Genomic DNA, 12,978 nt, shown 5'->3' with positions numbered 1-12,978 from the left:
GGAGAGGAGACAGCCACCCTCCTGAAGCTATTTCTAATAGGTTATAATAAATAAAAGATACTGGGGGCTAAATTTATGCTAGTAATTATTCCAAAGGCTTTACATATATGACCTCATTATCCTCACAAAAACTCCATGAGGTAGACACTATTGATATTTCATGTTATAGAAGAACCTAAGTCAAGTATTTTGCCCAAGGCCACATAGCTAGAAAGAAGCACTGCTGGAATGGAAGCTAGGCAGCCTGTTTTCTGAGTCCAGACTATACTTATTCAGCTCTATCCTAAAACAGTGAGGAAGATAAAGGCTACTCAGACATGGATCCTTCAAGAAGTTCACCATCGAGGAGAATACAGAAGCAAAATTAACTATTATGACAGCTAGAAATAAGTGTCACTAGGAAAGTGCAGAAACAAGGTTAAGTGTAGAAGGGGAAAGAATCACACATGACTGAAGTTTTCAGTCATGGAAGGCTTTCATGGAAGCAGTGGCATTTGATTTGGGTTTGGGCACATGGAAATGAAGAAGAAAGTGAATGAAGGAAAGTAAACAAAGTCAAGGTCCAGAAATTGGAAAATACACTGAGAGCATACACATCAGGTTGGCTGAAATGTAGGATCTACAGATGAACAGAACTGCAGAACTCAACAAACTGCTGGCAAGCTGTGAGCAACTGTGTAGTGAAGACATCACCACCAGCTTACTGTAGGAACCTACTCTTCAAGCATTTGGAAATGAATTAAGTTATCATGTCAGATTTCCAAAACCCATTTCGTGAAAGCCCACATCTATTCCATACTGAAAAACAAAAACAAAACCCCAAATCCTCTTAGTACTGAAGATATTCAGTATTCATACAGATTCATATAGAATGTTTACTCTACATGAGGAGCAAACAGCAAATGGATAGCAAAGTACAAAAACACAGGCTTCTCAGTCTCTGAACATTTTTCTACTCAGGTACACCTGAATGGTACAACAAATTGTACTGATGATAGATCAATAGTCAATGATTCTAAATTGGGCCTGTCAGCACTCCTAGAGCAGCCTATCAAAATCTCATGGGGAATGTCATATAGCTCTACTTCCACTTCCCCTACACCAAGGGTTTATTATACAGCCCCCAATGGTTATATCCCCTTGGTGGAGAAACAATGCAATAATACCAATAAATATGAGCCTTTAAAATATGTCCACATAATCACTCTTCTACCACATTGTTTGAATAGTTCTAGCTGAAGAATAAGAAATAAAAAGGTATAAATATGAGCAAAGAATAGACATAAAGATTTTTTTGAAAATCCAAGTGAATCAAGCAAAAGCACCACTTTAATACAGAGATTCAGTAGAAGGTCACTTATAAAAGATATTGAAAAATGGATTTCTTCTATACCAGAAAAAAAAGTAGTGAAAAATTGTACCATTTGTAAGAGTAAGAAAAACTTAAAAGACAGAGAATAATATTAAGAGTAATTTTGCACATCTTATATCTGAACAAAATTTTATATAAACCTTTAGGTAAACAAAATTTACTAAGGAGCCTAACAGAAGCCCTGAATAAATGGAAGTAAAACAATATCCATGTTTCTGGATGGAAGATTTAACAGGGAATGGTATGAACTGTTTCTAATTAAATCTGTAAATTTTAATAGTTTAAAAAACATATAAGGAGAGTTTTTTCTCTGAATGTGACTAAGCTATTTTACAGTTCATCTATAAGAATATATGTTGATGAATACTAGGAAATTTTTGAAAAATATGAACAACAGTGAACTTTCCCTTCCAGTCTGCTATAGACTTAATATTTGTATTCTCCCCATTCATTGGGGATTACCCTAAAATGATAACATTAGGAGGTAGGATATCTGAGAGGTGATTAGATCAGGAGGACAGAACTCTTGTTAATGGGATTAGTGCCCTTATGAAAAAGATCCTAGAGAGCTCCCTTGTCCCCTTCTGCCCCGTGAGGACATAGCAAAAAGATGGCCATCTATGAGCCAGGAAGCCGCTCTCATCTGTTGGTACCTTGATCTTGGACTTCTCAACTTCCAAACTTTGAGAAACCAATTTTACCCAGTCTGTGGTATTCTGTTATAGCAGCCTAATTAGACCAAGACATAGGCATTAATACATAGAATAAGGTCATAATAATTGCAATTGTTTGGTTCTTATGCAGTAATAGATGGATTGATCAAATAGAATCCCGGAAATATGCCTGAATATATAAGGATAAGTATAATATAATATAATATAATATAATATAATATAATATAATATAATATAATATATAGGATAATTTAGTACATGAAAAAGATAACTTTTCTGACCAAAGGGTAATAGTTGTATTTTTCTATAAATAGTGTAAGGTTAAATGTTGACACAACTGGCAATTATTTTTGAGAAGTATAACAGGGTCCCATTGGATATGAAATTATTTTTCCCACCTTGCACTATTTCTTGATCTACATGTCTAAAAAGGCATGAAGCTGATGATTTGCTTTGATGAGGACCAAGACACAGAGCTAAGTCTAAGGAAAGGGTTTTATATAGCCTCCAGTGGTTACAGCAGAGGGAAGCCACTGTGAAACCACACTTATCCTTTCTGGATGAGCCAACATTTTTATTCTAGCTTCATGAGTGACACTGTTGCATGGCCACACTGATGTTGCTTGTATCACTGGTTTTCAAATGCTAGTGTTGGCTCTGAAGGAATGTCTACTGCTTTGTGGCAGTATAAAAAAAAAAAGTAGAGAAAAGAGAGTGGTTTTCATGATACAAAGATATTCAATATAAAAAAGTATTCTTTTTCTGGGCTTTTCTTCATCTTAGATTTTGGTGTTTAAAATGATTTTCTGTAAAATTATGAATATGGTATTTGGACGTTTATTTTTATTATTAAATATTAGTGTACTAAGTTGAAAAAATTAAAACCTGATTACTTGCCTCCAACTTCATTATTTATTTTAAATGGTACACAAACATATAATTCCAAGTCTATGTGACACTAGTCTATCCTGAGCATCTTGAAATAGTCAGAGAATCAAGTAATCTCAGAATTTTAGAGATCTTAGCAATGAAGTACAAGGTCTCTACTAGGTCATCTCAACAGTTCTGACAAAGGATATCAGGCTCCAACCAAGGGAGTGGCTCATGACTTCTCACAAAGCATCCTATTCCATTTCTAGACATTTCCACTAGGGACATTTTCCTATGGGACAACAAAGAACACGATTTTTTTCTTTTCCAAAAGACTATCCTTCAGATACTTAAAAACAGCAGCCATATCCTCCCAAAGGCTTGTCTTCTCCATTCTGTATCACATCTCTTCTCGGTTTCTTGAAACTGCCATTTGCCAGGGATAGTCTCTGTGGATAAAAACACCAACAACCTTGGATTTTTGGCAATCACATCATACAGCTTTTGTATATCAAACTTGTAACTAATTAAATAAAATAGCTTAAGCTTTTGTTTGTTCCAACAATGGCTGCCATTTAGCCAGAGATTTTCCATGTCTATGTATGAGAAGTTGACTTTTTGAACCTATTGAAAACACGATGTTTATCCTTGTCAGGTTGATACGTAGATTTATTTCACTTAGTTATCTAACTACTCTATCCATTTTTTGTCATCTGCAGGTTTTGATGGGTATGCTGTCTATATCTGATATAAGATTCCGGGTGAAATACAAAGTACATTGGCACCAAGGACAGAATCCTATTACTAAGGATGGCCATAAACACCAGAATCTTTTTATGAAGGTCCCAATCACAAAAACTCTCTTCTAGTATCTTCAGTTATTGGTACAACAAATAGCCAATGGACCTACAGCATTCTACTAGAGATTTTTATCTAATAGTCATTATTTATCACCTTCGTTTCAATTAATTTACTAATTAATTTTATTATTTATTACTTTCAATGTTCAACCAATTATTCTGCAAATTTCCTGATTGCAGACATATCACATATACTTGGTCAAACACTTGATTGAAAATGAGGTGTAACTGGTCTGACAACTCAATGAAAAAAATTCCTACTAGATTTATTTGGTAAGATTTGTCCTTATGGGACCTGGTCATTATTGCTTATTTTCTAAGCTTTCAAAACCACTGATTTAACAATTATTGGTTTGCTAGTGGTTAAAGTAACTGGTTAGTGTTTAGATCTGCCTCTGTCTTTTTTGAAAGTCAACACAACCTCATTCATTCATACGTATCAGACATTCATTCATCTCTTATATATCAGATAGTTCTTGGTGCTTAGCAATACAAGAATTGTCTTTATATACATTCATCTTGTCTTCAAGCACCTTTCCTTCTGGTTATTTATTTATTTGTTCTCATGGCTTCTTAAAAATCCTTGTAGGGAAGCAATCCCAGTCACACATCCTCTCAGTCCTGGAAACTTAACATCGCTCTGATAACCAGCTTTGATACGTCTGGCATCCTAGATTTATGTATATTTTTCCACCTTCTTCTTCCTCTTTACATCTTCATCAATAAGTGTATATGCATTTTTTCCTTAACTCCTTTCCTTAACACTTCAACTGTGCACACTTCCAGGCTTATAGACTCCCCCTTTCAAAGAAAAAAAAATCTGTAAAAAGGGCTATTTCAGTTGATTTTGCAGGAGTTGGCAAGTGATCTCTGGGGAATGCACTCTTGTTGGAAGTTGGGGGAATATGGCTGGGATTGAATATTGGAAGTTGCAGGGACTACTTATTATTTATTTATTCTTCAGTTGGTCAGTATAGAAGAAAGGAATAAGAGAAAGGAGATGAGAACAGTATTATGAATGGATAGGGCCAAAGCTGAGGAGGCCAGACATCTCTCTCCCCCATTAATTCTTAGAGGAGTCTGTCTTCTCCCCTGGTTCTCTGCAACACCAGCTCTTTAACTATCACTTCACAGAACAAACAACCACTTTCCTCCCTGCACTAGTATGGCAAGGAATAATAATAATTTACAGTACTTGAGTCCAACCAATTAACTCCACAGCATTTTATGAAAATGTAATTGTTCTGTAAGTAGGAGCCCCTGGGCCACTGGTGAAAGTGATGGGCTTTGCCTACTTGCATGTTTCCATCAGCTGGGTTGGAGGACTTGTACTGTTCGTTGTATACCCTTAGCGTAACGGGCAGGTTAGACGAGGGCTGATTCTGGTCTGAGCTTTGGGTGCTTTGTGCTGAGATGGGTGGTTCATCATAGGTGGATTTCACCAACATTTGCAACTTGCTGAAAAGGAAAAACATGCTGCTTTTCTAGCAGTCATTTTTGTTTTGACTCCCAAATCCTCAACCTTCTCACGGAAATAAAATCCATACCCACGTGTGTGTGCACATGTACATGCACGTGCGCGCGCGCACACACACACACACACACCCCAGAGCTGTTGGGCTTGGAGAAAGCCATCAATAATGTAACCAAGTCTGGGTGCTTTTTAAAAGTCTATTTCTTGCTTATAAATAAATGGTAATTTGTTTAAAAGCATCATTACACACAGTGTTCAGTCAGATCCCATGCATTCGATTATTTTAAATAAATGGACCATAAATGGAACAAGTTCTTTCTAATTTACAAATGATAGGAAACATTTTTCAAGAAAAAAAAAAGGAAAAAGTGTAAAATTTGTTCTTAACTACATCTCATTAATGTAGAACTGTTCAATGACCTGTAAAGATTAAAGAATTAGTGAATTGGTGGAATTATCAGAATGAAAAATCTGTATAATTTTGGTTTCAATTTAAAAATCTACTAAACAGTCTAGCGACTTTAGTCTCGGATATTACTTTTTAATATCAGTTTCTACAAATGCAGGGGCATCGGAGTTACAAATGAACTGAACAGAAAGCAACAAATAGTATGTTTAAATTCACAGCACAACAGAGGAGCTAAGTGGGCAGGAGGGATGCCTTGGGGGGGAGGGATGGATTATTTTTTTTCTAATAAAACAACTGAAGACATCTAATTAAGTGACCACTCTGCTAAGTGGAGCAAAAATTAATATACATAAATGCATTTATGTCCAGGCAATGGTGCCTTAATTAAGAAGTCAGCTTCAAATGGAGAACCAGAGACAGCTATTTAACCAACATTGCCAGAACATCTTTTCCCTCTGAAAATTTTTCCAGTGATCACAATTAGGAGAAGCGACAGCAGGAAGGGATGGGAAGGTCTTCGATACTGGATACGACTCAAAAGATGTGGCCGTCCCCGCTGATGAGTCTGTTCATAGGCAAGGTATGGCTTCTCTATCCAATTCCATACCTGCCCATACCCACCATCTCACGATGACTCCTACCTATCCGATGTCTCTCTTCTGCACTTCCCTACTGTTCCCTTTCTGCTGGGAATCAATTTAAACAGTTTTTTAAAACCTTTCCTGCTCGACTATAATCCTTTGAACCAACACATTATTTCTGAAATCTCTCAGTGACACCCATCATATTGAACTTGAGCTCAATGCAATAAATGTTTTTAATCTGGGATTCCAGATACACACAAGGACTTTGTGTGGAGGCAATTTGTGCTATGGCTCTAGCCCCCTGCCCAGGGAAAGAATTCTTGGAGAAAGAGTTCCTGCAGTAGTAGTCTCAGACAATTGGAACGTGCTCCAGGAGGCTGGCGTGGTCCGTGGCAAGGCTTGTTGCAGGAGTCAAGGCCAAGGGAAGCTTGTCACTCTTGGGAGCCTGGGTGTCCTGGTGCCATAGAAATGGACATGTATCTAAAGAACAAGGTGCTGCTCTTTTAGAAAAGTACACCTCTGTCTACCCTCCTACCAGCTGGACCAGCCACAGTGATAAGGCCTGATTTTGGAAGGGCAGTTGAGTGGCCTTCCAAACTCTGGAACTTCCAACTATGGGCTCCAGTGACCATTTGTTCAGTTTGTGGGGTAAGAAACATTGCCATCCCAAGTTTCTACCCCTTGCCCTGCTACTAGGTACTCTGAGAAATAGAAATAGATGATGGGTGGGCAGGTTGCAGCACCCTGCTTCAACTGTGCACACTTTATGGGAAGGATTCTCCTTTCTGCTGAAGGGGAAGAAAGAACAACATGTCAGGGACTCTTCCCTGCCCTCCTCTATCTCTAGTGAGGTGTAATTAACAAATTGTAGTTGTATCTATTTAAGGATGTTATGAATCTTCTCACACATGGTGAACTATATGGGGCAGATAACAGAATCCCAGAGCTTCTACCTTCAGATTCACACTTGAAAGCTCAGCACTTTTTTTTTGGCCAGGAACTATCAGGCATTGGGGAATACACACAGACAAATCAGAGAAGATTTCCACCGTCCAGAGAGGTATAATCTAAAGAAAATTCTATTTTGGCCAGACAGTTATAAAATATGATCAAGAAACTCTGAGCCAACAGCCCAAGAGTTTGGGTTGGAAATGTCTTCCTCCATTCTAGCCTCCTTCCAACAAACCTGCCCCTGTGGAAGTGAGCTTTGCAGCTAACACAGAGCCACCCCTGCTGGGTCCAGGCATTATAAATTTGACCAGGTCACTTTTCACCACTCACTTTTGGCTGGTTCTTTAGCCTTTTGTCCATCTGGGCTCTGCCTCTAATTGTTCTCTAAATTTCCCTGACAATGCCCTAGCCATAGCAGCAGCCCAGAAATCATCTGTTGGACACCTTTTTCTTCTTCTTTTCACTTGTGTTGGATGTTTTCCGTTGCCCTGGATCCCTCACTCCCTCTACCTCTACTTTCTTCTGTTCTCTGGGGGTCTGACCCATCAGAACTTTGTCGTGGCTCCCTTGTTTCTGGAGGAGTGAAAGAGGTTGGGGAAGATAGGAGTCAGAAGTTTTCTTCTCTGTTCCTTCCCTTCTGGATCATTGAGGGTTGTCTGTTTTCCACAGCTCCTCACAGAGCTCCTGTTTTCCATAGCTCCTCCTTACATCTGTAAGCATACGGATGTTTTGCTTAATCACCACCTTCCCATCCCCTTAAGGTCTAGGTGATAGCGACTCCCAACTGTTCTCAGCCCTAGAGTGCTGTCTCTCCTTTCCTTAAACCCTGCTCACTTCTTTATACCTAGTTTTGTTTTTGTTTTTGTTTTTTGCTAAACTCCCCTTAAATTACCAGTTCAGCGTTACTTCTGCTTACAGGTCCCTGAGTGATGCCACTCCTTCTAGTTTATACCCTTTGGTAATTTTTCTCCAGACTAGCAAACCATGATTATGATTAAGAGGGACATGCCTGGACCCTGGATCCCAACACTGGGTCTCATGAGAATAGCCAAAAGGGCCTGCAATTCACTTAGTGTTGTCCATTTTGAAGACAAATATGCTAGGGATGATGCTAAACACCCTACAATGCACAGGACAGCCCCTCCCTGCCAACAGTAAACAATTTTTGGCCCCAAATGGCAATAGAAGGGAAGTTGAGAAACCTGGCTCTGCCATATTGTTTCTGTTTGAGGGATCAGAAGAAACCCACTGAGGTATCATCTGGGATTGATCGGTAAGGTTCAAGGACTCAGAGTATACTGGATGAAAATTTTTCTAAGAGAGACCAAAATCAGTGTAGACAGAGCATGAGTCAGAAAATTGAGTGTTAAACCTGAGACATGAAATCCACGGGCACTGAATATCCATGTTACCCAGAGCCTCACTGACATGGGGGCCAAAGCTTTGAGCTCCGCCTGGAACCTGCTAGCCTGCTCCTCCCCCACTCCTTGGCCTCATGCTCTAAACCCCTCAAACCCATCTGAGGTTGAAATGTGAGTCTGACTGCCGAGTCCATACTCCTTCTGCATATCTACTTATATGGCAAAGAAGAGAGAATTTTGATGAATGTGAAGATGTTGGGTTTTTAACAACAGAAGTTCTAGAACGAATTTAAAAGGGTGGGTAGGACTATCTAAAAAGAAAAGAGGAGGCCAAGACACCTTGGGCTGATCATGGCAGAAGGGTCAGTGGCTGAAAGGGCTGGGCAGGTGGAGCGTGATTTAGGCCCACAGAGATGTAATGAATGGATGAAATTGATTTGCTGTCGGTATCCCAAATTTGCAAAGGCTGTCTTGATGTCACAGAAACTCTACCCTTTCGGTAATGAAGATGTTAACTTTTTAAGAATTTCCTCAGTGGATTCCTGGCTTCTGACTGTCCCTGTGGAGAGAATTGTCAGTAATCATGCCCAGGCGGCCGAGGAAGGAAGCGATAAGGTGCTTGGGACCAGTTGACCTAGAAGTCGGCATGGAGGCTGGTTGCAGTGGAGGAGATGTGTCCACAGACGCATGGCTTCCTCTGAGCACGCAAGGGCATCCAGCCTCCTTTGAAATCAGTCAGTGGTCTGTCTGTAATAATTGATGTGCACGGTCCCCTAATCAGGGACCAGAGTCCAATGCCAATTGTTTCTTTTACTTTTTAATGGATTCGAACTCCATACCGAAGCTTCGAAAATCAAAGCACTTCTCGAAGATATTTATTAGCGGCCAAATTATAAAAACACATAGCAAACCTTTAGTTTGCATTACAAGTGTTAATATATGCAGAGCCCCGTGAATAGCTCATCTTTCTGCCTCTCTTGTATCTTAAATTTTTCATTACAAATTTCCAGGGCTTCAAAGTAGACTCTCACAGCCAGTGCCTTTTTTCTCCCTTGCATGACAAAGAGCTGTCAAAAACGGTTCCTGGGCTGGCTAGTTTCTTCCCCTTTTTTCTCTCATCTAAATGTCAAACAACTTAGCTTAAATAAAGCCCAGCATTCTTCGTCTGGTGCTTCTCAAAAGAAAAACACCACCACAGAAGGCATCTACAAAGGCCCTAATTAATGTTTCTCATTGATTTGGTTTTAGTGTGATGTATTTTATGAAAAAAATATGAATCCAGAAGGCACTCTCATTAAAATCATTAGCGGCTCAACACTGGCTGCAAACAGCCTGGTGCGTGGTAGGGCTTAGGAACCCAGACTCACACAAACACACAGGACTCATGTGCCCTTGTGCATGTCCATGATGACATGCCTACCAGGTCACACACAACACACTTGGGTGTGTACACATAAAGAATTGCGCGCACAAAGTATCCGCATAGAGGCATACATTAATCACCAATGCGCATGTAGACATACGGATGCCTGGCTATTCCTGGGGTACACGTGCAAGCACACCGATAGCATCCGATTCCCCGTGCGTGCTCAGAATACAGAAGGCAGTATGTGCTCACATGCAGTGTGCACACATACGTGCACACAGATATCCATGGATTAGGACGAGAAAGGAAGAGAACGCTCTCTTATGTTGCTTGAGATTATATTCTTGGGATAGATCAAGAAATATCAGCGACAGGCATTTTTCACATGCCATATTGTCTCTCATGAAGATGCAATTGTTTTTTTTTTTTAATCATTTCTTTCTCAGTTGGCCTCCTAACACCAAGGGCCAAAGCTCTCATGCATGCCCCTGTTCACCTCTTTTGCAGAGACCAAGATTTCTTTGCATGGCTCAAATGTTTTCTGAAGCTCTCTCCTCTGACTGGTCTCAGACCGGCTCATGATGGGGATGGAAAGGGGAAGAAGAAAGGGATTCTCGGTCCTCACAGGGCAAGAAGGAGGCCTCCATGCTCGGAAACTCCTGAAGCTGCGATTTTCAATCCTTTGATGGCAGCTATTATTATCAGTGCTGGGTTTTGGCAAAATCATATATATATATATATATATATATATATATATATATATATATGTATCCCCCCCCTTTCTAGAAGTTACTTCTTGGCTAAACAAAAATGCTGCCTCTGTCTCACATGTCCTTTTGAAAAGTGCTTTGTTGGCTGTGACAATTTTCGAATGGGCTTCTGCAATTTAGAGATGGATCCGGGAAGAAGCCAGCTGCTCAAAGGCACCTCCAGGGTGCATGTGCTCTGCGCCCGCAGGAAACTCGGGCTAGGTGGTGGTGGGTTGGAGATGAGACCGCATGGTTTTACGAGGTCTTATCCCCCAAGCTGGCTCTCGAGGCCCCTACTCTGCCCTCCCTCAGGATGCTGGCGGCCCCCAGTCTCCCCGCCCCGCAGCTCTGTGCACACGCACCTGTCCCCGCAGAGAAGCTGGGGAGCCCAGGATCCACATCCTTACCTTTGAGGACAGTGCTGCTCCGGTGGGAAGGGTCTCTAACCTTTGGTCTCTGGAGCTCCCTGCCTCCTCCTCACCTGCGTGGCCCAATCAGTAGGCCGGCCTGCAAGAGGGTCGTTTGTCTCTTTTGCTTTCTTAAGGTGCGGATGACTGTGAGGTCCCCAAGGTTTACACTTGGGGGGAAGGAGGAAGACCCTATTCAGCCTCCGTCTTAAGCCCTGTTCATCAGCCCATTCTTTAAAAATTTGTTATTATTTTAAAAATTATTTATTTATTCATGAGAGACACACACACAGAGAGAGAGAGAGAGGGAGAGGCAGAGACACAGGCAGAGGGAGAAGCAGGCTCCATGCAGGGATCCCCATGCAGGACTTGATCCTGGATCTCCAGGATCACGCCCTGGGCTGCAGGCAGACGCTCCACCACTGAGCCACCTGGAGATCCCTCAACAGTCCATTTTTACCCAACGTTGGGTTCTTGGGTGCTTGCTGGCCATCAACAGTGTGATTGATAGTTTGCTTCCTACTTAACTGGTGACCAGCGTTTACCATCATTCAGAATCCCAGAAAGGTGTGGGAATGAAGGCAACTTCAATCTATAGCACATATGAAAACAAACAACATTCAATAGCGATGCATGGAGATAAGATAAGTAATGGCTACTTTAAGCGTGAGTGAGAGAGAGTGGGGAGAGGGGGAGTTACACGCCAAGGCCTCTCCAAGTAATGAAAGCGCAGCCTTCGTGCCTTGCCATTTGTCAGAACAAAGTAAATATTGGAATCTTAATACTTGCATCCTCTTGGCTAAATATCCTTCTGTGGCTATTGCTCAAATATTGAAAATACTTGTGTAAGTTCTAGTGCAAAACTACCATCCGAGTGATTTATGAAGAGACATAACCTACTGCCTCCCTGAATGCATGCATCCACCATTACAGTTCATATCAATTTTGCTCTGGTCCCCATTAGCAATATTGTCAAAAAAAATCACAGAAAAATAACGACCCTGCAAGCTAAGAAATTTAGATCCGGATATGAGCCATAAATCTGTATTAATTTAATAGTTAAAGTGCGTTAATGCTTTGTAATATTTTTTCTTTATAGAGAACACAATAGTGAGGTCATCTGTAATAAAGATGTTAATCCTGAGCCACCTGCTAGTTTGTTTTGCCTCTTGGGGCAAGAGGACGTTAATGGATGAAATATGGTTTCAAGCTCCTTAAAATAGTGTTTTATGGCAACCTCTATGCAGGGCTATAAAACACTCACTCTGAGTGATAAAGAGTCTCAAGAAGGGATATACACTCTCCATCATGCCTGATCTGACATTAGCTTTGCTTAACTTATCACCCATCCACAGACACCCACTGGGCTAGACCGCAAAGGGAGACCGAGAGCAGCCCCAGGGCTCACAGAGGGGTAGAGTGACTTGTCTGGCCTTTTGAACCAGTGTTTCCAGGCTCAGCCGCTGGGGAAGGTGTCCATTCTGGAATCTGTTGACTCTTTTTCTCCCTGGCTCTTTAGCTCAGCAAAACTATCTGTTGTTCCATGACTGGATTTCTGGGCAAGTTTAGTCACATGTACAAGAAAAGAGAAGTCATCCGCTTATCTCTGAAAGTATTTTTGTTTTCACATTGTGAAGAATAGCATTTGTTTAAGTTTCATTGGTTCCTTTCTGGAATAAACAAGCCCATACAGGGCCTTCTCATTTGACCTTTTTAAGTACTTAAATTTCTTTCTTCCTTTTGGTTTGGAACAGATCCCCTTCACCGACACACCCAACAATCCTATTCAGATAGTGCCAGTCTCGAGGTGGGAAGTCTTTAGTATCTCCCTGGGACTTGCAGAATTAGGGGTAAACACTTCACTGTGGCATCCAAGGTTCTTGGACCTAGCCTAGCAGAGC

This window comes from Canis aureus, chromosome 23 (assembly GCF_053574225.1).
Source record: "Canis aureus isolate CA01 chromosome 23, VMU_Caureus_v.1.0, whole genome shotgun sequence".
NCBI lineage: Eukaryota > Metazoa > Chordata > Mammalia > Carnivora > Canidae > Canis > Canis aureus.
The sequence above is the reverse complement of the archived record's forward strand: the minus strand, read 5'-3'. Positions refer to the sequence as shown.